The sequence below is a fragment of the Miscanthus floridulus genome, chromosome 17 (genome assembly GCF_019320115.1).
Source record: "Miscanthus floridulus cultivar M001 chromosome 17, ASM1932011v1, whole genome shotgun sequence".
In the NCBI taxonomy this organism is placed as follows: domain Eukaryota; kingdom Viridiplantae; phylum Streptophyta; class Magnoliopsida; order Poales; family Poaceae; genus Miscanthus; species Miscanthus floridulus.
In genome coordinates this window covers 85,282,877-85,308,588 of record NC_089596.1, presented here as the reverse complement: position 1 = coordinate 85,308,588, position 25,712 = coordinate 85,282,877, and the positions used below count along the sequence as shown (strand labels likewise).

Genomic DNA, 25,712 nt, shown 5'->3' with positions numbered 1-25,712 from the left:
CCCCTATAACCTACGCAGTAACGCTGGTAGGGCATCAAGTCCTATCAACCTGGATCAGAGACCTTGCAGATCATGGCCTTCCCCGCTGCCTCCACGTCTGCACCTTCGCCGGTGATCTCCGCCATGCCGCTCTCCACCACAGCACCTCCCACAACTTCAGGCGTGGTGGTGACCCCGTCGCTGCCACTAGGATCAGTGGCTGCGCTGGCCCCGGTATTCTCGCCGGAGTAGACGACGGCGGCAATCCTGGACCTCAGCCACTGTATGCGGGAGGTCCAGGAAATGCTATGGGTGCTCCTCCAGGGACAGCTAACCATCACGCTGCCACTGCCCACACAGCCACCACCACCCCCTCCGCCACCGTCATCAGCCGCATCCTACCTGGCCATCTCGTACCCCTATGGGATGCCCAGCGCAGCACTGCCCTCGTCGTCGGCCTCCGTATCGCTGCCGTTGACATATGTTCTAATTCAATAGATTCGTTTTCCTCCATCACCGTCGTAGATTCTGGCCTAGGCACTCAGTTCCACAATAGAGCCAATCTACTCCACGACAACACCACGGTGTCCATACTGTCGGCACTGACGATGGGCGCTGTCGTTGCTCACGGTGGGCCGTTCGCAGCAGTCACCCTCTATGGAGGTGTCGATGGCACGCTCCTCCATGGCAGCAGCCTCCTGCCACACTCCAACGCCTCTCCAACCATCGATAGCTTCCCTACGGGTGCTAATCAAGGCGGTGAGCAGGGGGTGATCATGGGCGCCACCCCCCGAAGTTCTACAAGCTGGAGTTCTCGACGTACGATGGCTCCGAGGACCCCCTAAACTGGCTCAATCATTGTGAGCAGTTTTTCAGGGGCCAGCGCACATCGGCCTCCGACCATACCTGGCTGGCTTCCTACCATCTCAAGGGGATGGCGCAGACATGGTACTACACCCTCGAGCAAGATGAGGGCATGCCTCCTTGGGATCACTTCGTGGAGTTGTGCCATCTCCGCTTCGGGCCGCCGGTCCGCGGTACCAGATTGGCTGAGCTAGGGCACCTACCTTTCCACTCCACCATCCAGGAGTTCTCTGACCGCTTCTAGGCGGTGTTGTGCCATGCGCGCGACATCTCCACAAAGCAGAAGGTCAAACTCTACGTGGGCAGCCTCCCGGAGCACATTCGGGTGGATGTGGAGATGCGGGATCCACCCGACCTTTAGACAGCCATGTATTTGGCCCGGGCATTCGAGCGTCGTGCGGCGGCCATTCCTCCAGCGCCTCTCCAGCGGGGCGCTCGACCTCCTCAGCGGCCTACTTTTCCCCCGCTACATGCCTAGGAGCGGGTGCTCCTCCACCTAGAGCCCTTGTTCCCAGGAGTGGGGCGACCAACTAGCGGTGAACGGGGTGCACCCTAGTGCGCCAGTTCCACCACCTCATCGCTGGCCGAAGCAACTAGAGTCGGCGTCGACAAGGGCTTTGCTTCAACTATGATGAGCCCTACATCTGCTGGACCACGTGTGCCCACGGACTCTTCTACCTTCGAGTCGGACGACTACATCGACGACGGGCTAGGGGATGCCGCGGTCGATGGATAATGTCAGCCAACCATGAGGCTCCGGAATGTCGAGGAGCCTGCGGCCGCTAATGCTCTCATGGTCTCTCTACATGCACTTGCAGGGATCCACACGGACAATACGATGCTACTTCCGGTGAAGGTTAAAGGGGAGCGGCTGTTGGCGCTACTCGACACTGGCTCCACGCACAACTTCCTCCATGGCGCGATGATGCGTCGTCTAGGGCTCGCCCCGATGGGCGGTGAGCAGCTCCGTGTCACCATGGCCAACGGCGACCGGCTACCTTGCGAGGGCATTGCTCGCCACGTGCCCATCCGCATCGGCTTAGAGTCTTTTTCCATCACGTGCGTCGGATTGGACTTGGGCTGCTTCGACTTCATCCTCTGCGTCGACTACCTACGGACCTTGGGTCCCATCTTGTTGGATTTCGAGGCCATGACACTGTCCTTCTGGCGCAAGGGCAGACACGTCCTTTGGCAGGGCGTGCACAACCACGACGCGGCGGTCCCACAGCAGCACCTCGCTGCACTCTCTGCCAACGCCCAGCAGCCGTTGATGGACTTGCTGCTGCTGTAGCAGAGCATCGTCTTCGATGAGCCCACCGGTGCGCCTGTACGATGAGCCGCATCCACCTACTGCCCGGCACCGCCCCGATCATGGTGCGCCCGTACCGCTACCCCCTAGCTTGCAGAAGGACGAGCTGGAACGACATTGTGCATCCATGCTCGCCCATGGCATCATCCGGACCGAGCACCTCTCCATTCTCCACACCCGTCTTGCTGGTATAGAAGGCAGACAAGTCTTGGCGCTTCTGCATCGACTACCGCGCCCTCAATGCCAAGACTTCCAAGGACAAGTTCCCTGATTCTGGTGGTTTATGAGCTGCTTGACAAGCTCCATGGCGCTCGCTTCTTCACCAAGCTCAATCTACGCTCCGGGTATCATCAGGTGCGGATGCATTCCGACGACATCGACAAGACTACCTTCCGCATGCATCACAGCCACTACGAGTTCCTGGTGATGCCGTTTGGGCTCTCCAATGCCCTAGCAACTTTCTAGGCCTTGATGAACGATGTGCTCCGACCCTACCTATGGAGGTTCGTGCTGGTATTTTTTGACAATATTTTGATCTACAGCTCTTCGTGGGCTAAACACCTGCAGCACATCAACATCGTCCTCAATGCGCTACGGGCACATCACCTTCACCTGAAGCGCTCCAAGTGCTCATTTGGGGCGACATCGGTGGCCTATTTAGGCCATGTGATCTCCGAGGGCGGCATCGCCATGGACGCCGACAAGGTCACCGCCGTTGCGGCATGGCCGACGCCATGCTCCATCCGGGGCCTCCGTGGCTTCTTGGGCCTCTTGGGCTACTACCGGAAGTTCATCCGGGACTTCGGCCATATCGCAGCACCGCTCACGTGTCTCTTACGGCGAGACGCGTTTGTATGGGATGACGACGTAGCAGCAGCAGCATTTGAGGCGCTCAAGAGCGCCTTGACCACAGGGCCCGTTCTCCAGATGCTGGACTTTGCCACGACCTTTTTCGTCGACTGCGACGCATCGGGTGCGGGGTTCGGCGCTGTCCTACATCAGGGCGCGGGACCCCTTGCCTACTTCAGCAGGCCCTTTGCTAGCTGGCACTTGAAGCTTCCAGCGTATGAGTGGGAACTGATCGGCCTAGTGCAGGCAGTGCACCATTGGCGTCCATACTTGTGGGGGCGTCATTTTATGGTTCAACTGACCACTACAGTCTCAAATTTTTGCTTGATCAGCGCCTATCCACCGTTCCGCAGCACCAATCGACCAGCAAGCTCTTCGGCTTTGACTTCTCTGTAGAGTATCGCCCGGGGTGTCTGAACACCGTGGCGAACACTCTATCTCGCCGGGATGCAGAGGAGGGGGCCACGGCCACCATGGAGGGGGCGACTATGGCTGTTCATGCCCTGTCCGGGCCGACCTTCGCCCTCCTGGATGACATTAGGCGGGCAACAGCGACCGCACCCGATGGCCAGCAGCTCCGGGCCGGCGAGCTCTCGAAGCCGTGGCACCTCGACGACGGGCTCCTTCTCCATGGGTCCCGCATCTTTGTACCGGACCATGGGGACCTACGCCACTAGGTGCTCCTCCTAGCGCACTTGGCTGGCCACGAGGGAGTCCAGAAGACCCCTCCATCGCCCTCCGCGCTGATTTCTACATTCCACGGGATCGCGTGTTGGTTCAAGATTGGGTGCGTTCTTGCACCACCTGCTAGAAGAACAAGACAGAAGGACGTTGCAACCGGCGGGGCTGCTGCAGCCTCTCGAGGTGTTGTCCCAAGTGTGGGCCGACATCTTGATGGACTTCATCAAGGGGCTGCCCAAGGTCGGTGGCAAGTCGTCATTCTCACCGTGGTGGATCGCTTCTCCAATTATGCCCACTTCATCGCGCTCGGCCACCCCTACACCTGCCACGACCGTTGCCCTGAGCCTTCTTCGACGACATTGTCCGCCTTCATGGGTTCCTTGCTGTCCATTGTCAGTGATCGGGACCCCGTGTTTACCAGGCACGTGTGGCGGGATCTCTTTCCGGATGGCCGACGTTAAACTCCGCATGAGTACGGCGTTCCACCCGTAGATGGATGGCCAATCTGAGGTGGTCAACAAGGTCATCGCCATGTACTTGCGCTGTGTGACGGGCGATCGCCTGCGTGCATGGGTGGACTAGCTCTCGTGGGTGGAGTATTGCTATAATACCTCCTTCCACACTGCCCTGCGTGCCACTCCCTTCGAGGTCATCTACGGTCGGCCTCCTCCGCCAATGTTGCCCTACACGCCAGGGACGGTGCATACGGAGGCTGTTGATGCTCTTCTACGCTCCTGGGATGAGGTCCTGGCAGAGGTTCGCCAACGTCTTTTGCAGGCCCATCAGCTGTCCAAGAGGTATTATGATGCAGGGCATCGCGATGTGGAGTTCCAAGTGGGTGATTGGGTCTGACTACGGTTGCTGCACCGAACGGCGTAGTCTCTCGAGCTAGGTGCCAAAGGCAAGCTCGGTCCCCGCTACGCAGGGCCCTTCCACGTCCTGGAACGCATCGGTCGGGTGGCGTACCGTCTGCAGCTGCCGGAGGGTGCTCGTTTACATGATGTCTTCTACGTGGGCTTGCTCAAGTGCCACAAAGGGGACTCGCCAGCAGCGTTGGGCATCCTTGAGCCGACCCTGGACGGTTGGCTGCTGCCAGCTCCTGCCAAGGCACTCCGGGATCAGCAAAGCCGGGGTGCCTGGCACGTACTCATCCAGTGGCGCGGCTTCTCCGAGGAGGATGCCACATGGGAGTCCGTCGACGAGTTCCGCACCCTCTACCCCGACTTCCAGCTCGAGGACGAGCTGTTTGCGCAGGCGGGGAGAGATGTTATGATCGGCACCCATTATACAAGGCGTAGGCCCATGACTTGCTAGGGGTTGCCGGCCAGGGGGAGCCTAGGGGCCTAAAAGCCCATGGTTATTTTATTTATTCCTATTACTATTAGAGAAAATATTATTAGAGAGAAGTATAAACACTGGTAAAGACTTTGAGATTGGATTAAGCAGAAACAGAGTTGTTTCCGGCTTCCTGAAGGGAGCCGGGATTTCCTAACCCTAGCCGCCTCCTACTGTTGTCGTGCGTGAACAGTGCCGTCGCTACTGTAGCACCGCGAGAGTTCTAGGGCAGCAGCAGCAACCGCCGCACTCTCGCCGCCACGGCCCCTCACCGGCGTGAAGAGTATAGACCACGTCCTCCCCTCTTCCACCCATATAACCTACGCAGTAACGTCGGTAGGGCATCAAGTCCTATCAACAGGTATCCCTGCTCTTTGCTCCATCTTTTTATGGTTCTAGCCTAATACTTAATTTTGACTGCAGGAAGAGATTCAGAATTACTAGTGAAAAACAAGACAGGTATAGGTATATCTACATCCATGATCTGGATAGCTTTATTTTTTCTAAAAACGAACTTACCTCTCTAGCAAGTACATTGATTAAATAGCAAATGTTATAGCACACTGAACAAAATGTCATCCATGATCTGGATAGCTTAAATTTTTCTGAAAGCTAACTTACCGCTCTAGCAAGTACATTGATTAAATAGCAAATGCTATAGCACACTGAACAAAATGTTATAGCCTTCCATTCATTGCTTTGACATTTCTGTTTAGGGTACACGTTTCTCCTATTATTATGTCTTCTGATAGGCCAGCTAAACGAATTGTACTCTCTTTTCACAAAAGAATAGTGGAGCTAGCAGGGAACCCCGCGCTATGCGCGGGCAATAGTGGAGAAAAAAGATTTGTATTGAGGCGTAAAAAAAAAAAGAAAATAGGCTGTTGGTCTTCGTTAATGGGTGAAATACTGTTCATAGTAACCCGTCACTGTTCATAAAATCTGGTAAAGCAGTGTTCATAAACCCGCTACTGTTTATTAAAAACCCGTTACTGTTAATCTGCGGACCCTGTACTGTTTATAAAAAAAACCCCGGTACTGTTCATCCGGCAGTTGACTGTGCCGGTAACAGTAGTTTGTGAGAGAGATCGGAGATCTGAGGTTGCACGCTCTTTATACTATAGTATAGATCAGGATGCAGTTTTTTCCCCTTAAATCATTTTGTTGCCTGCAACTCATAGCTTCAGAGTTACTATAAACTAATTGAGGGGCGATTACAGATGTGGTGAATGAGTCGTTTCACATTTCACATTTGGCAAACATTATTTCTTGCATATTTCAGAGTGCTTTCATAAAAGCTGTCTAGCCAGATTTGACTTTTGAAGTTCGGTTGCTAACATTTGAAAAAGATCACAGACTGTTCATGCAACTTATTCTGGTTTCTGCAGTGTTTTCAGTTAAAATTATTTTGAACAATGAGTCATCAGTCTATCAAATCCCTTTTTATTCTATGCAATTAACTCTCAAAGCAAAACAACTTCCATAGTTCTCACTTTCTATATGTCTTGATAAGACTAGACAAGAATCCCTCTCAGCCATTTTATTATGCACAGTTAACATCTGTCTTATTGGCAGCCTGCACAAATTACAGCTCAATTATAGTACTAAAAATAAGAAGCATAACAAAACAACCAAATTGTTTCCATTCATATGTATGTTCTGGCTCTTCTTCAACTGAAGATAGAACTGGGCAAGATCAGTTGATTGTTTCCTGCGTGGAGAGAGAGAGAGAGAGAGAGAGAGAGAGCGCTTGTGTCAGTTCCTGTTGGTGCTACTTGAAGAAATAAAAAATATTGCCCAGTCATCATAATACAAACATTTTACCAATTTTACTGATAACTGGCTGAATTATTTCTGCAAATTGAATCAGAGTAGTGATAATCGTACAGCTCTTGTTCATGATCTTGGTTTTTTTTGAAACAGTGGAGACACTTTTGTTTCCTGCATATGAAGCCAAGTTGTGGCTACCTCGGATCATGGCCTACAGGCTTTTAAATATCCGTTGCTGCATGTGTGTGTGCTATTTTGTTCTCATTGCTATCTAAATATTTTTTGTTGGAATGTGCAAAGTATCTGAATTCACCCATAATAGATTGGTTCTAATGAAAGGTCTTGTTTTAGATTTTTCAAACTATGCAGGCTTATTTTTATACATAGTTCTAAGTAATGTTTTCTGGAATGAGATTTTTCAAACTATCGCCCAGGTGATGTGGCAAACTGCACCTGATCCTTACTAGGAGCTCACGCCGATTACTGTGAGTGGAACTGAAATCTAACTCTCAAGGTTTGATTGTCCATATTGTGGGGTATTAACCCCTATACCCTTATGGCTAGGCTTGGACCGGCCCGGATCAGGGGGTCCGGTCCACTAGAAGACGATGTATAGCCCGGCCAACTTGTTCGGAATCCCGCGCAAGGAATCAAGGCAGATTTGGAGATCAAACAGGATCCCGGTCGGTTCGAATAGGAATCCTTATCCGGCCACCTATGGCAATTGTAACTGACTAGGATTAGTTTCCAGATCTGTAACCCTGCCCCCGAACTATATAAGGCGGGCAGGGGACCCCTCTAAAAAACATCTCTCATTGACATACAGCAATACAATCAGACGCAGGACGTAGGTATTACGCCTTCGCGGCGGTCGAACCTAGATAAAACCTCGTGTCTGTCTTGCGTCACCGTCTTGTTTGTGGCTTGCGCATCTGTCTGCCGACAATCTACTACCTTGGGCATACCCCTAGGTAGACTGCCGACCATATTTCATCGACAGTGGCGCGCCAGGTAGGGAGTGTGCGTACTGCTCTCCAAGCAAACAAGATGGTCATCATCTCCGGCTCCGTGGCTACGCCGAACGGCCTCACGTTCACTGTCGGCCAGATCACCTGGACCACTGGCTCTGACAATTTCATCGCCATGATCACGGAGGAGGCGCGGATTCAATCCGCGTCGACCACTGCTTCACCTGCATCGGCTACGGCTCCGACCACGGTGGATCTGGCTCCGACCACGTCCGCATCGCCTTCAGCCACGCCGACAACCCGTCGTCCGCTTCCTCGCTACAAAGGGAAGCAGATCGACAACACCGACCTGCTCGACTCCATCGATCGGGTCGGCACCAAACTTGCTGAAACCCTAGCTCTGGTAAGTTCAATTCAAAGTCAACCTAATGAGCAGGTAACCGCTACCCACAATAGATCTACCCGACCAGCTCGGGCCAGTCGTCCTGCACGACTCGGTACAGATCTCGTGGTCACATCTACTCCTGAAGGGCGCTCCGCTCGTCGCTGGCCAGCCTCCGCGATGGGTCTCCGGCTCTCCGAGTACGAAGCCTCGACGGAGAACTACCAGGCCCAGCCCTACGGCCTGCGAAACGCTGCCTCCAACTACGCGTACAATATACAACGCTGCTCGGATCTGTGTTTTATACATCGACCTCGGCCAAAGCCACGCAACTTCGTCAACATGGTCCGGATTGAGGATTATCAAGAAGGATTGGTCCACACAGTTCAAGAGGGTGGCTCAAGCTCTTCGTCCGGCATCGCATCTAATGCCTCCGTTCGCACCAAGCTCCAGCATCATGACGATGAAGGCGTTGAATACGATCTGGATATCCCAGACCATGCCCCGGGATACCCGCGATTCCCGTCCTTCCCTCCAAGGCGAGGAGACTTGATCAATGTTGTCAGTAATGACGAACCACCGGCAGTCGGTGAGATGGAACAAGAAAGGCTGGCACGCGAAGCACGCAATATTGATCGGTTTAATCACCGACAAATCGAAGCCGAGGCAGAAGAGGAGGCCCGACACATAAGGGTCTAGCCACGCGATCTTAACAATGCCTTTGACAGGGTGGGGACAAGCAGGTCTTCAGGACTCCAAGCACCAACGTAGCTGTTGCTATAGCGACAATGCAACGACTACCCAACACCCCGGAAATACAGGCAGTTCGTGATGATATACAAGCTTACCTGACGGCTGCTATGACCCAGACCGTAGAGATTGTAAATCAAGCCCGGGCTCCATTTGTCTCAGTCGAATCAAGCCATAGCCGCCGGTACTCAAGTCACTCACAGCCACCCAACCAACGTGGTTCGCGCAACAACGACCCATCAGACAACCGTCAAGGCGGAAACAGTGGCCATGATGGTGGTCGGGACGACAACCGCCGTCGGGATGACAACCGTCGCGACTTTCGGGATGACAACTGCCGAGACAACCGCGATAATCGCCACGATAACCACGGTAGCAGGGTTAATCAGGGTGGCAACCGAGATCGCCGTGATGGCAATAACGATCTCCGCCATTACCTCGGAGAACACGATCTGCGCGATCGCATCAACCAAAGAGCCAACGATCGTGCATCCCACGAAAGCTATCACCGTATGGAATATGATACTACCTACGGCCCTCCGGGTTTGAAGCAGTTTACTCCGCATCTTCGCCAAGTCATATGGCCAAGAACTTCAAGCTCGAAAAACTTTAGAAGTACGACGGTAAGGAGAACCCCGAATTATGGGTCATGCTCTACGAAACCGCGTGCAGATCAGCCATGGCTGATGAGCACGTCATGTCTAACTACTTCCCAGTCACTGTTGGCCATGCAGGTCACCAATGGCTGGTCAGCTTGCCGGTGAACTACTTTGATTCTTGGCAAGAGCTCAAGCAAGCTTTCATCGACAACTTCATTGCCACTTGCGAGCAACCCAGCAACAAATATGATCTGCAGCGGATTCGAGATCGGAGAGATGTGCCACTACGCGAGTACGTCCGACGTTTCTTGGAGATGCGCATCAAGGTCCCGTCAATCTCCGACAACGAGGCAATCGAGGCTTTCATCACTGGTCTCCGCTTCCACGATGCCCTACGGGACAAGCTCCTCCGCAAGAGACCTGAATCAGTCACAGCGCTCCTGGCCACTGCCAAGAAATATGTGGATGCCGATGATGCTAAAAAGATAATCATCGAAGAAACAGCAAGGGTTCCATGCTCCGACCACCCCCCACACCGCGACGACTACCGCGGCAACCGTGGTCGGAACGACAATTTTGATCGCCGCAACCAGCGCAACGACCCCCGCGACCACCACGACCAGCGTAATCAGCGGCGTAATCGCCGTGACGATTACAGGGGCAAGCGTGCTCGGGAAGACGATGGCGAGGTCAACAGCGTTAAGAAAGGTGGCGGACGTCGCAACTACGAAGAAGACTACGCCAAAGCGTTGAAAGGACCCTACCAGCTCCACCCCAAGTCAAACCATACCATGGAGAATTGCCGCGTTCTCAAGTCTATCTACACGCGTCAACAGGCTCCGGATACGTCCAACAAGCCTAACGACATAGGGGAACAGCGCAACGAGGACAACGATGATGAAGAAGCAGATCCCCGTCACAAGTACATCAAGCCAACCGATCGTGTCCACACCATCATTGGAGGCAAAGTGTCCATTGAGACCAAACGAGAACGCAAGCTTCTCGCCCGTGCTTGCTTGATCGTGGCCAACACCGACAACCTCATCGCCGATCCGTGGATCCCTCCTTGGTCTCACCGTGAGATCTCCTTCAGCAGAAAGGACCAATGGGCCGCAATACCTGAGCCAGGATGTTTTCCTCTAGTCCTTGATCCTTGTATCAACAGGGTCCAGTTCGATAGAGTGCTGATTGACAGTGGTAGCTCCATTGATATACTGTTCAAGAACAGTTTGCTAGCTCTGAAGATAACCCCGGCTGATCTCAAGCCATACGAGGCATAGTTCTGGGATGTTCTCCTTGGACAAAGCTCTACTCCTCTCGGGCAGATCACGCTACCTGTGCAATTTGGTACCCTAGACCACTTCCGCACCGACTACGTCAACTTCGTGGTCGCCGACTTTGAGGGCACCTACCATGCTATCCTTGGTCGACCAACGCTCACCAAGTTCATGGCCATACCTCACTATAGGTATTTGGTGCTCAAGATGCCTACTGAGAAGGGGGTTCTAACTCTCAAGGGCAACGTGTACACAGCTTACACCTGCAAGGATGACAGCTTAAAAATAGCAGAGGCTCATGACCTCTCTATTCGCATGGCCGAGACCATGCTCGACGCCAAGAAGACCCCAGCCGACCACCTGGAGATTCCAGAGCTCGAGGCCCCATGCAAGAACGTCAAGTCCAAAGAGCACAAAACGATCCAGCTGGTCGACGGTGATCCTAGCAAAATGGCCCTTATCGGGGCCAACCTGGATCCTAAATAGGAAGACGCGCTCGTCAGGTTCTTGAGGAACAACATGAGCGTGTTCGCATGGAAACCCGCTGACATGCCCGGTGTACCTCGAACCTTGATCGAGCACTCCTTAAATGTCGACGGCAAGGTCAAACCTATCAAACAGAAGCTACGACAGTTCGCTCACGACAAAAAGGAGGCGATTAGGGTAGAAGTTACACGGCTTTTGGCAGCCGGATTTATTAAAGAAGTGTATCATCCGGAGTGGTTAGCCAACCCGGTTCTTGTATGCAAAAAGAATAATGAATGGAGAATGTGTGTTGAGTACACTGATCTCAACAAACACTGCTCTAAAGACCCCTTCGGCTTACCTCACATAGACGAGGTCGTAGATTCAACGGCCGGTTGTGAGCTGCTTTCCTTTCTCGATTGCTACTCTGGTTATCACCAGATCGCTCTCAAAAAGGACGACCAGATCAAGACATCGTTCATCACGCCTTTCGGCGCTTACTGCTACACAACCATGTCGTTCGGGCTCAAGAACACCGGGGCTACCTACCAACGCGCCATATAGGCCTGCCTCAAAGACGAGATAAAAGACGACCTTGTCGAGGCTTTTGTTGATGATGTAGTTGTCAAAACCAAGGAAGCATGTACCCTTGTTGACAACCTCGAATGCACCTTTGCAGCCCTTAATACATTCCAATGGAAATTAAACCCAAAGAAGTGCATCTTTGGTGTTCCTTCTGGCATACTACTTGGCAACGTCGTCAGTCACGATGGCATACGCCCTAACCCGGAGAAAGTCAAAGCTATCTTGGACATGAAGCTGCCCAAAAAGGTGAAGGATGTCTAGAAGCTTACCGGATGCATAGCCGCTCTCAGTCGTTTCATATCAAGATTAGGCGAAAAAGGATTACCGTTCTTTAAACTGCTCACATCATCCGAGAAGTTTGAGTGGTCGGAGGAAGTAGACGCTGCCTTCACATAGCTGAAACAATACCTTACGTCACCTCCGGTCCTCACTGCTCCCAGAGAAGACGAAACCCTCCTGCTTTACATTGCGGCAACTAATCGAGTGGTCTCCACTGCCATGGTGGTCGAGCGCGACGAGCCCGGCCATGTCTACAAGGTACAGTGACCAATCTATTTCATCAGTGAGGTACTCAATGAATCCAAGACTAGGTACCCACAGATTCAAAAATTGATCTACGCCATACTGATAACATCCCAAAAGTTGAAACATTACTTCGACGGATACCGTGTGGTGGTCATGATTGAGCACCCTCTAGGAGACATCATTCGCAATAAGGATGCGAATGGGTGTATCATCAAATGGGCAATGGAGCTATGCCCTTTCTCCTTGGAATTTGCAAGCTGTACTACAATCAAGTCTCAGGCACTTGTCGATTTCATCGTCGAGTGGACAGACTTAAGCACACCTGTCTCTTAGGGGCCCGATGAGTATTGGAAGATGTACTTCGATGGCTCTCTCAACATTGATGGCACAGGAGTAGGAGTCCTTTTTGTATCACCATCCAAGGAGCAGCTCCGATACGTCCTCAGGATTTATTTCCCGGCGTCTAATAACGCCGCCGAGTACGAAGCATGCCTGCATGGTCTGCGCATTGCGGTCGAGCTCGGTGTCAAACGTCTCTATGTCTATAGGGAATCGGCTCTGGTCATCAATCAACTCAACAAGGACTGGGATACGACTAGCGAAAAGATGGATGCATACTGCAAATCGATCAGAAAGCTGGAAGGCAAGTTCTATGGCATCGAGTACACACATGTGGTCCGAGACAAAAATCAAGCAGCAGATGCGCTGTCAAAGTTAGGATCATCCTGAGCTAAAATCCCACATGGTGTATTTGTTCAAGACTTGCTCATGCCTTCCATCGAAGAGGAAGATCCCATGGTCGACAAGCCTCCAGACCAGCTTTTGGTGGCTACGGTTCTAGCATCAAACACCATCGAACCACCTCCGACCACTAAGAAGCCTGACTAGAGAGTACCTTTCATCAAGTACCTGACAGATGGTAGCGGTTACACCGATCGGATAGAAAACAAATGCCTGATGCGTCGTAGTAAGCAGTATCTGCTCGTCGATGGCAAATTGTGGCGCAAGAACGCAAAGGAGGAAATCTTGATGAAGTGTATAACCCAGGAGGATGGCGAACATCTCCTGGACCAAATCCACTCTGGCTCCTGCAGCAACCACGTGGCCTCGAGAACGCTGGTTGGCAAGGCTTTTCGAGCAGGGTTTTACTGGCCGTCAGCTGTAGCCGATGTAGAGAAGCTAGTCCGCCATTGTGAGGGTTGTCAGTTCTTCGCCAAGAGAATCCACGTACCAGCACATGAGATTTAGACAATACTAGCCTCTTGGCCCTTCACATGCTGGGGACTAGATATGATCGGGCCCTTCAAGCCGGCTCCTAGGAAATTTACATGTGTCTTTGTGCTGATCGACAAATTTTCTAAGTGGATAGAGTACATGCCTCTGGTACAGGCATCTTCAGAAAAAGCCGTCACGTTCATCGACCAGGTCATCCACCGCTTCGGCATACCCAACAGCATCATCACTGATCTGGGTACTCAGTTCATCGAGAACACTTTTTGGGACTTCTGCGAAGAAAGGAGCATAGTAGTAAAATACGTCTCGGTGGCGCACCCTAGAGCTAATGGACAGGTCGAGCGGGCAAATGGTATGATCTTGGACGCACTTAAGAAGAGGATGTATAGAGAAAACGACAAAGCTTCCGGAAGATGGCTCAAAGAGTTACCAGCCATGGTCTGGGGCCTCAGAACCCAGCCCAGTCGCAATACCGGCGTATCACCATACTTTATGGTTTACGGTGCTGAGGCAGTGCTCCCAGCAGATATAGCCTTCAGATCAGCACGGGTAGAGAACTTCGATGAAGACAAGGCCAACGATGTGTGGGAGCTAGAAGTGAATAGTGCAGAAGAGAAGCGGCTCGATTCTTGCGTATGTACAGCCAAATACCTTGCTGTTTTGCGCAGGTACTACAACAAGAATGTTAAGGAGCGGTCCTTCGTGGTCGGGGACCTGGTCCTGAAGTGGAAGATGAATCAGGCTGGCGTCCACAAACTCGCAACTCTATGGGAAGGGCCCTTCATGATCAAGGAAGTTACACGACCAACGTCTTATAGGTTAGCTCACCTGGATGGTACGGACATACCCAATTCATGGCACATCGACAAGCTTAGGCGTTTCTATGCTTAACTCCTAAGATATGTACTCCTTTTGTACTTTCAAATTTAATAAAGCTATTATGATTTCTCCAACCACTCTAATGTGTCACTATGAAGTCTATCGTTATCCTAACTCAACCAGTCAAAATCGACCACCATTCCTTCCTAGGTTTTCGGAGCAGGCCCTGTCTCCGGTTTCTCCCAACGCGTGCATGGGATCTGCTCTCTACGCTATGGGTGATCGGTAGGTCCCCTCTGGTTTGAGTTGTCTGCGTCTATGTGTGCATAGGCTACGCACCTCACACTCCGACCACAGGACAAACCAGGGCCATACAAACCTGTCAGGATGACGTATTAACTCAACTGGTACAACTAAACAGAACGCTAATATGTTCTTACTTAGTTACACCAACACGAGATCCAAGCTTAAATATGTTTTCCACAAAACAAACAAGCTTATGCAGATATACAATTATGTTATTACAAGCTTGCCTGAAAAGGTCCAAGTTTACAATAACACAACTACATCTTCTTCTATAGCTACAGCCTATACTATTGGCTGGTCGGGTCACGCGGCACCTGCTGTTCGCTGGGCTTGGCATCGTGCTTGAGTCCTAGGGACTCTTGTACTGGTCGAGCTAAAGAAGATGGCCCCGCCGATGCCTGGCTGGTCAAGACCGCAGGCTTCGCTGGTTGGCTTAAAATCGATGGCGCTTCCAGCTGACTTGTTGATGGTGTACCCTGTTCAGGTGCTGTTCTGCCACCACACAGGTTAATGTCGCCAATTATTTTTGCTGACAAGTCTAGCTGGGTCATCCGAAGCTCCTCAGCCTTGTCTGGATCTACCTCCTTCGGGTATCAAGCCTCCAGGCGTTTGAGATCGATCAAGGGGTAGTGAGCACGCACCATGCTTAGCACATGTGCGCCTGTGTACTCACTCACCTCCTTCACGAACTCTTGGAACCATCCCCATGCCTTTCAGCATCTATCGACCAGTTCGAGCTATGGCGTCCTTGGCACGTCCTCTGTAAGCGCTGGATCGATAAGGTTGAGGACCGGCAGAATGCTCGTTGCCACTTTCTGGCACCGGTTCTTCCACGTGTCCCGATCCTCGGAGATCTCTTGGCACCGCGCCTTCCAGCCGTCATGATCTTTTATCACGGCCTCCAGATTCTTTTTGGCATTGACTTTTAAAACTGCAAACCGCACAAGACATTAAAACATCATACCACAACAAGATAAGGTGGGCAATAACAGTGAGCAAAAGGGTCTGTAACACTTACTTTTTAGTTCCTCTTTTATCTTGGTCGTGTGGTCCTAGAGCTGCGACTGGTCGTGCGCCAGTTTCCTGTTGTCTTCCTTCAGGCGATCACACTCTATGACCGTATGACTATTCTCCTCTTGGAGACAGACCACCTCGGCTTCTAAGCCTGCACTACAGCTATTACTACCAGCAATGCAATAACACTTGTCATGCACTCGTTCTGATAAAGTGACTACTTACTTGTTAATTCCTGCTCTTTGTTACTGAGCTGGACGACCAGGTTCTGGTTCTGGGACTCTTGCTCCATCCTTTGATGGTTGGCAGCTTCAAGTTGGTGGCGCAAGCGTTCCACTTCGGCCGTCAGTTCTTTATTGCTTGCTGTGACCCCCACAATCTGGTCGAAGCATTTCTTACGATACCTTGCGGTCTTCATTAAGTCCTACGTGCAAAAAGCTAAGTAAGATAGTATGACTAGATGGCAAGATCAGGTGGTCAAGCAAAACATACCTGGACTTCCGTCACCAGTCGTTTCGCCGCCCGTTCAACTTTCATGGTCTCTTCGACCTCTAGGATTTCCTCATGAACAACCCATTGGTTGTTCCGCCAGCGCGACACATATACATGTTGTCGTCTGTCCTGTGGACAGCCCAGGACCTCTTCTACTTCATCCTCTCCGACCTCTTCTTCGGGTATGGGTGCTGGTCCGGAGTTAGCAGCTTCTACGATCACTATGGCCTTCCCACGGGCTGTAGCATCGACAAACGTGCTCTGTGCTCTCACCTCCGTCCGCTGCTCCTCGGTCTGACATGTTACCCTTGATGCTGAGGTATCGCCCCCCGTAGGGTTGGTGCTCGGAGCATTTGTGTTTGGCTCAGCTCTTCCCTTGACCCCCTGCTCGGGGACTGTTGTCTGACTGCTGGTGGGCTGAGGCTCCGATGGTTTTTCTGCTATGGGTACCTCCATGGACGGCTGTTGCACAGTCTTCTCTACAATTGCTGCCGGAGCCATGCTGCTCCCGGCTAGTTGATCCGGATTTTCGGTGGACGCCGACCTAGTATATCCAAGATAAGTTCAGAAGGCAACCATAGTCAATAAAAATTGCAAGCTTACATCAAAGTTATAAATACTTACATGTTGGAAGCGCGGAATGATGTGGCAAAGGCACGTCTTTTCGGCCGTGCTTGCTCCACATGTTGTGCGGGTGACACCTAGTCTCCCTCTACATCCAGCACTAACGTCGGGGCTTGGTGCTCGACCCCTTCGTCGCTTGTCCTCCGCACTGCAGTGGTCGGTGATGCGGGTCCCACCGGCATGGAGGAGCCACCTTGCTTCATCGACTCCAGTTGCCTCCTTCTCTTTCGAGGGACGAGTCAAAAGATGTCTGCATCCTCTGTGTCATCATCCGACAGAGTAAAGATCGCCTGACGACGCTTACTGGTCGCCGGCCGCTTACCAGCAGCTTTGGCCGCTGCCTCCTCCCCAACTCCGAGCACGGCCCAGTCGACGTCTTCGATCCCGGTGCTGGTCTGGGTGGCTGGGCCGATGACTTGCGTCCAATCTACACCAGGGGGTGGAGACACGAACACTGTTGCTCTATCCCGACCATTAATCTGGGAAACACAAAGGAGATAACACAGTAAGTTTCTCTTACAACATAAAACTACGGGTACAAGGCAAAATGATTTACCTTTGGGGAAGGTCGGGCGAGCTTGAAAGCGTGCTCGATGTCGCTCAATCTGTCATAATTTGGATCAGCTAAGTTAAATAGCTCTCCAATTCTGGCTCTGACTTCGATCTTGTCAAGCGCCTCTTGCCTTGTCCTCGTTGGGTCTGCGCTACCTTGGTACTCGTAGCCAGGATGTACCCTCCTCTGGCAGGGCTGGATCCTTCGGCTGATGAAGTTCCCGACCATGCTTGGACCGTCCAGTTTCTTCCACGGGATCATCCCAAGTAGTTCTGGGATCTATTCTAGGTGCTCGGGCTTCTCCGACCAGCTGGTCCTCTTCTACGGAATGAACCCCACGTCGCACAGTGTGATCATGTTCGGCTCTTCACGGATGTAGAACCACTTCTTGTACCAGTCATCAAGCGACGTGTTCCAAGGGCAGTGCAGGTACTGGGCCTTCATCCTGTCACAAAGGTTGTGGTACACACCTCCGGCTATTTTCGAGCCGCCGCTTCCTTTCTTCCGTAGACAGAAAAGATGGCGAAAGAAATCGAAATGGGGCTGGAAGCCGCCATACGCTTCGCAAAGATGAATGAAGGTGGAGACAAGAAGAATCGAGTTAGGATGCAGATTGCAAATCCCAATCTCGTAATACAGACAGAGCCCCTGAAGAAAAGGGTGCACTGGAACCCCAAAACCCCGCTTGAAGAAATCTTCGAAAACCACAATCTCACCTGGTTGTGGATCGGGGTACCCCTCGCCCTCTGGCGCGCGCCATCCTACGAGTTCCTTGTTGTGGAGTACTCCCATGATGACGAGGTCTTCGATGGTCTGCTCGTTGCTTCTCGACTTCCACCACTCCTTCGCCATGACTCCGGCTTTCTTCTGGGTGTCACTTTTCGCCATGAATCCGGCCTTGCTGATGGAGGAGTGATTGGTGATGATTTTGGAGGTATTAGGGTTGGCAAGAGGAAGAAGAAGGCTATGGCGGTGAATGATAATGGGGTTCGATAAAAAGTAACTTACCAATTCTATACTATATTTAACCAAGAGTTCTGCCGTTTCGTCTGCTCGAGATTCTTGGGAACGTGCGCACGCGCCGTAGATGGTTGTTTTCGCAACCTCAAGATCTATGCCAATATATGCGCCTCTTCGTTATCAGTGTATGCGCCTCTTCATTACCAGTGTGAGAGGGTCCACACTGACGCACCTCCTTACAGGTGCCAATTGACTGTTTGCTTGAAAGGACAAGAAGGCAGTATGACGTGTTATACCCGTCTACTTTTTTGACCAGACATGTCAGATTGGACTAGACAGAGTAAGAAGATAAATAAATACACCAAATAATAGTACAAGTGGCATTTGGTTCTTCGCCGCACGTCTCGTGCTCAGGGATGGTCCAGACCACTACCGTGCTCGGGGACTGCCTAGACCACTACCGTGCTCGGGAACTGCCCAGACTACTACCGTGCTCGGGGACTGCCCAGACCACTACCGTGCTCAGGGACTGTCCAGACCACTACCGTGCTCGGGGACTGCTTCGACCACTACCGTGCTCGGGGATTGTTCCGACCACTGCTCGGAGAATGCTCTCCTCGGCTACATGTGATTTGTACTTACATACAGTCGATAGGCATTTATTTGGACCTTGCTACAAGGCTTATACTTCGCCTTCCAGCAAGCTCGGGGACTACATCGGTACGATGCACCTGCCGGTGCATCTCGTATTGCTTGTACGACGATTGGATTCTTAACTTCAGTGGAAATTCTTTTTAGACCCTAGCACCACGTGCCTACGTCACCTACTACCAGGCTCGGGGACTAAGTGGGCACACTTCACCTTGCGGTGAATGTGTTTATCTTATCGACCCCTACGCTTTGACTGATTGCCAGAATTACTATTGTCCAAGGGTCACTTACATTTCTTATCAGAAATACAAATGGGCACACTTGATAAGAAAAGAAATCTTTTTCTTTTTTTAAGAGCACCATGCATTCTTCGGACAACCAGAATCTTCGGCTATAATCGTGGTCTACTGCTCTCTGTTCTGACCGGAATGCTGGCACATTCGGTTGGTCAATGTTTCAATCAGTTGAAGATGACATGAAGACGGATCACATTAGTCGAAGGAGATCGAACGGCGTGTCGCAGCATAATACATGGTGCTCGGGGACTAGCTGTGGGGGTATTAACCCCTATACCCTTACGGCTGCCTGGGTCAGGGCGTCTGGTCCACTAGAAGACGACACGCGGCCCGGCCAACCTGTTCGGAATCCCGCGCAAGGAATCAAGACAGATTTGAAGATCAAGCAGGATCCCAGTCGATTAGAATAGGAATCCTTATCCAGCCACCTATGGCAATTGTAACTGGCTAGGATTAGTTTCTAGATCTGTAACCCTGCCCCCGGACTATATAAGGCGGGCAGGGGACCACTCTAAAAAACATCTCTCATTGACATACAACAATATAATCAGACGCAGGACGTAGGTATTATGCCTTCGCAGCGACCGAACCTGGATAAAACCTCGTGTATGTCTTACGTCACCGTCTTGTTTGTGGCTTGCGCATCTGTCTGCCGACAATCTACTACCTTGGGCATACCCCTAGGTAGACTGCCGACCATATTTCGTCGACACATATAGATTTATTTTTCAGCGAGCTTTTTTCTCAATACCAAGGATCTGCTCTCTGACTTCTCTGCTGGTAATGACCACTGCAGCTTTGATTGTCCATCGTGTGCCTGGTGCACTGCTGCAGACCGCCCTAGCTGCAATCTAGGTTTTGCTCCCTACCGTTCAACATCCAACATGCCTTATTGTTCATGATCCGGCACACCCATAATCTGATATCTTAGTAATAAACTTATTTGTTCAAATATGCCCGATAAACTTATTTGTTCAAATATGCCCGACAATATCCTGTTATCTGATGACATGTGTTTGTGGTTCAGTAATGTATTGTGCACACATAAATTGTAAGTGTGTCCATTTGTGCTTGTTTGTATTTTAGCATGCAAATTTTTTTGAAGATATCTTGTTGACCATTCCGATTAATCTGTACCTTCCAGCTATCTCTGCTGGCTCTTGGGTGACGACTGACGAACAGTTCAGGTACTATCACATTTTTTGTTGTAGTTACATATATATACTTCAGAGTTGACGAACAATGCACTAATGCTACATTTTTTCTCTTCTTTGTCTCATGCCACATTTCCTGTACAGAATATGGCAATAGGTGCCTAGCAGCCACAAGAGATTTTTCAAGGAGTCAGAACGATCTCACTATTTTCAGGTAATAGGTGCCTAGCAGCCACAGGTGATTTTTCAAGAACTTATATATACAGTTAGGAAAAATTCTATTTAACCCTCCATCTTTCATACTTGGTCTACTTCACCCTCCAACTATAAAATCGTCTGTTTTATCGTCTGTTTTATCCCCTGAACTTTCCAAAAATGTCAGTTTTACCCCCTGAACTTTCCAAAACCGTCTGTTTTACCCCCGGGCGGTTTTTGACAGCGGTTTTGCTACAGTAACAGCAGGTTTGCTACAATAACGGTGGGTGGGGTTTGAATTTTCTTTTTTTATTTTTGATGAATCTTTGAAAAATCACAGTAAATCATAGAAAAATCATAAAATAAAAAATCTAATTTTGTTGGACTCCACATGAGTAGATCTACATAGTGAATATATAATACGGTATGCTTTAGTACAAAAAATTTACTGTAGCCTTAGATTAATTGGAAAATCTAATTTTGTCTGTAATTAATTGGAATAATTCATAGCTGCAGCTTCTATAGTCCAATTGTGGTGAAATTTTTATGGTACGCTAATTATTGTATGCTTGAACTATAGTAAAAATTTTGTACTCATTGGACTATGTATAACTTAGTTATAGATAAATTCTAATTAATTACAGATAAAATTGGATTTTCCAATTAATCTAAAGCTACAAAAAAATTGTACTAAAGCATACCGTATTATATATTCACTGTGTAGATCTACTCATGTGGAGTTCAATAAAATTAGATTTTTCATTTTATGATTTTTCTATGATTTACTATGATTTTTCAAAAATTCACCGAAAATAAATAAAAAAAAGAAAATTCAAACCCAACATTACTGTGGCAAACCCACCATTACTGTAGCAAACCCGCTGTTACTGTAACAAAACCGCCGTCAAAAAACGTCCAGGGGGTAAAATAGACGGTTTTGGAAAGTTCAGGGGTAAAACAGACGGTTTCATAGTTGGGGGTGAAGTAGACCAAGTATGAAAGGTGGGGGGTTAAGTAGACTTTTTTCTATACAGTCACATATCTCTACTCTAATCCAGAATTATGTATTCGGTGATATCATAAGCCATTATTCTCCAAATTAATAATTTGCCTACATCCTGGATCCTAGCCTCTACTCAAATGCATCTTTTTCGTGTTGAGAGTTGTCTGTTAACGTTCAGAATATTCAAAGATGTATCTGAGGTCATAGTACAAGGAGTAGTATGTTCGAGCTTACCCGAATTGCATTGTTTTGCTTTGCAAACCTCCCAGGAGTTGGAATTCGTTAGAGTTTTGCCGCATCTCTGGATTTTCATATTGCATCTTATGGTTTGTTCTGAATTTTGATTGATGCAAACTTGCCTAAATGTAGAATTCTAAAATGGTCAAAATTGTTTGCATTGTGCAAAATAGGATTTAGCAGTCTGCAGTCCTTATATTGACAGATCAACTAGTAGTGTAGAGAATTAACAATTTTATCTCTGAATGTTCCGCCCATGGGAAAATATCTAAATGTCTTTAATAATCTCAATTAATTGTAGAGATTTCTTGCTGCTTCTCAGTGCCTGCAGTTGTGCATTGAGTACACTTCTTAAGAAAAGGGGTTGAGCGTACCACTGATCTTAAGCTGACACAATCAATTGGTTTTTCGTCTTGACTTTCGATGCAATTTAAAGAAAAACATGTGGTGTATATAGCTGCAGCTCAGCAAACAGTTAAAGAAGATATTTCCTTATTATGAACACACCTTTATGTTCCGATCTGCTCCTATGCACTGATGTTTTATTCCTTCTCTTTAACCAAGTTAAAATGTATGAAGCATTTACATGGTCTGCAAATAGAGCACCACAAAAGGAATGGCAGTAGAAATTTGACAGCCAGTAGCTACAGCCACAAATATGAACTACTCTGAATTTGTATATGCCACAGATAGCTTTTGTCCTATTGATCGCCACTTGGTTACAACAGACACAACTGGCGGTAGTTTACAAAACCGAGGACCCAACCCTAACTTAAGCTAATTGGTTATTTGTATTCGGATATGATCTAATTACATTAGTGTACATGTATTATGCCTGCTAACTTCGACCACTTTCAACGATTAATTTCTGATTGAAACTAGGGATTAATTTTGTGTTCAGTTTCATCATAATTGAACCTATGCAAAATAATGAAGGTCGTACACCATTTGCAGGCTTGACAAACACCATCAATGGAGGTAATTGTTTACACACATGTTCATAGACGCTTTCACTTGTATTATTTGTTGTTGTGGTGATTAAGTAAATATCTATCAACTTATTTTCAAACAGCTGGCCAGACAACATCAAATTCATAAGCGCAAGTTGATGAACGTGCGCAGCATAAAAGGAAAAGAGAAAAAGCACGACATGCAGCAATGACTCAAGAAGAAAGGGATGAAAAAATAAAAAAAACGTAGAGAAAAGTATCATCTGAGAAAGGTGGAAACTGCACTAGCTGCTGGGTCGAGAGGTGGACCGCATTCTGATTTTCCGTTTCTGAATTTAGTATTACCATTTTTTAGTTTATTTAATATAGTGATGTATATGTTCTAAAAGTATATACTTTGAGCTAAAAGTTTTGTGTAAATTAGGAAAAATCCGATGGACTAAAACTTTGCCAATTAAGAAAAGTTTTTTGTTATGTATGAATGATGCCACCTACTTGCATCAGTCATTGGTTCGCTTATTTGTTGTGCAATTATGTTGTACCTGTTGGAGTTGAATCAACCACGGAAAACACTGTTGGCTATGAAGATAGTGACTGGCTACATCAAAACAACTCATATAAACCCATGCAGATTGATAAAGATAACTCATGTGCCATTTTGGTTTTTTTTTGTTCCCAATACTAATTATTTTTTCTTGTGTTTGTATGATGCCGAGGTCAATGTTAATATCATGTTATTATATATATGTAGATGACTACTCCGATAGATGTATAGATCAAAGTGGCATAATTGACTTGACGGATGCATCACCTGATCTAAACCCAGGTACATTTGCCCTGTTCGCTTGGCAGATAAGCCATGGCTGAAAGTACTATTCGCTGATTTGTTGTGAGAGAAAAATATTATTTATTTGCTAAAAAAGTATGGCTTATAAGCCAAGCGAACAGACCGATTGTTTTTTTCATTAATGTTATCTATTTGAGAAGAAAAAATGTAGTGGGCAACCCAGTCATCGTTCATGACAATGTAATAAGAAATTAATGTTCTTGCAATATGTGCCTTTGTGAAATCTATTTGAGATCGTACTTTTTTTATTATATATAGGTGCTGTAAATGCATCCAGTTCCATCGACAATATTATCACATGTCCAAAAGAGCGTAAGCGTGAGCTAGATAGAGCACGAAGGGGTGCAGTGTCTCCTGAACAAAAAGGCGCTAATAAACAAAAGACCGTGTGACTTGTATGCGGCAGAAAATGCACACAAAAATGCTGCAAGAAAACTGCAAATGACTCCACAAGAGAAGGAGGTGAAACGAAAAGAGAGCAAGAAAAACTACAATAGGATGGTGAGAGAATACCTAGCCAACCATTTGCATCCAGACTCAATAGCCATGGAGAGCTCTCACTTTAACCCTGAGCTTATTTTCCCTTCTTCACCTCAATCGCCTAAAACGCCTTCACACGATATGGAAATACGCGAATTGACGAGCACGCCTATTGACATCGCGCCGATTGTAGTTCAAAATCTAGAAGTCCAAACCCCTGAATTGGTTGCGGCATAGACCATACATAGGCATCGAGTGACCACTGGATAGAGAAATTCCCTTCTATCCCATCGCAATCGGGCTTTTGAAGCAAACATTGGAAGAAGGGCTAGAGGGTGTGCGGATGGAAAGTGCAATGATGCGAACGACTCTACTCAGCCGAGTGTGGTTTATAACAGTAATTTTATATATATATATATATATATATATATATATATATATATATATATATATATATATATATATATATATATATATATATATATTGTTGGGACTTTCACCTTCACTCTTCTATTCCAAAAACTAATACCTTTGTTACTACAGATGGTGTCACCCAGGAATCTCTAATTCCACCACCTAATAATTGCACAAGTACACAGACACAACTATCTATAGTTGACGGTACCTCTTCATTGCCTCCAAACGGTGCACAAACTCATACAACAGACTCTATGGTCGAGGATGGTATTTTGTTTATTAAATTTATCCCTTTTTTGTTTATTTTGTATGCCATTATGTTTCGTTCGTCATATATGTGGCCGTGTTGCACAGACTATGATGAGCATGTCATATTTGAGGAGGACAAGGAAGATGATAAGGCGTAGTCCAAACATTATTTCACAAACTATCTTACAACGCGTAACACATCAACATTTTGCCAGAAGATGACGAGGAGGGAACCGATGTCGAGCACAATCTCGACACGAATGAGCAAGAGAACAGTGAGCCTGATGTCCCAGATCCATATGATAGGGTTTACGCTAATGTCGTGTCAGAGTCACACATGCTACCGTTGGTGCTGAACTGCGAGCACTGCAACACAAAGAAATTTGAGGGAGAACCGCCTGAATTCTGTTGTTGGGGTGGAAGGATTCATCTTTCAACTCTCGAGACACCACCAGAGCTCATAAGGTTGTGGTCAAGCTCGGACGCTGATGCTAGGCACTTTCGTGCAAACATCAGATATTTCAACGGTCACTTCTCTTTCACTTCTCTGTACTGCCACCTAGATCGTATGACCACTAACATGTGAATCTGCGGTGTCTACATGTTTTGTGCCCATGGCCAGATTTACCATAACATACGATCATTTGGTAAAGAGGATGGTGTCGAAAAGAGACACCTCGAGCTTTATTTTTACGACGACGATCCATCCCTCGAGCATCGGATGAGCAAGTGCTGTGAGCAATGAGCCCAAAAAGATAGAAAAGTTATACAGCAATTGGTTAGCATCTTTAATGAGAATCCCTACTCAACAACTAAGGAGTATGGGGCACGTTGAAAACCTCAAGGATTACCGGGTCGAGTTGAACTTTGACCAGTGGCTTGACCAGAGAACAT

General features: G+C 48.6%; 1 pseudogene; it reads left to right on the top strand.

The window, feature by feature from the left end:
* The first annotated feature begins 4,357 nt into the window (after positions 1-4,357).
* On the top strand, positions 4,358-25,404 carry LOC136515900 (uncharacterized; annotated as a pseudogene).
* The last annotated feature ends 308 nt before the right edge of the window (positions 25,405-25,712 follow it).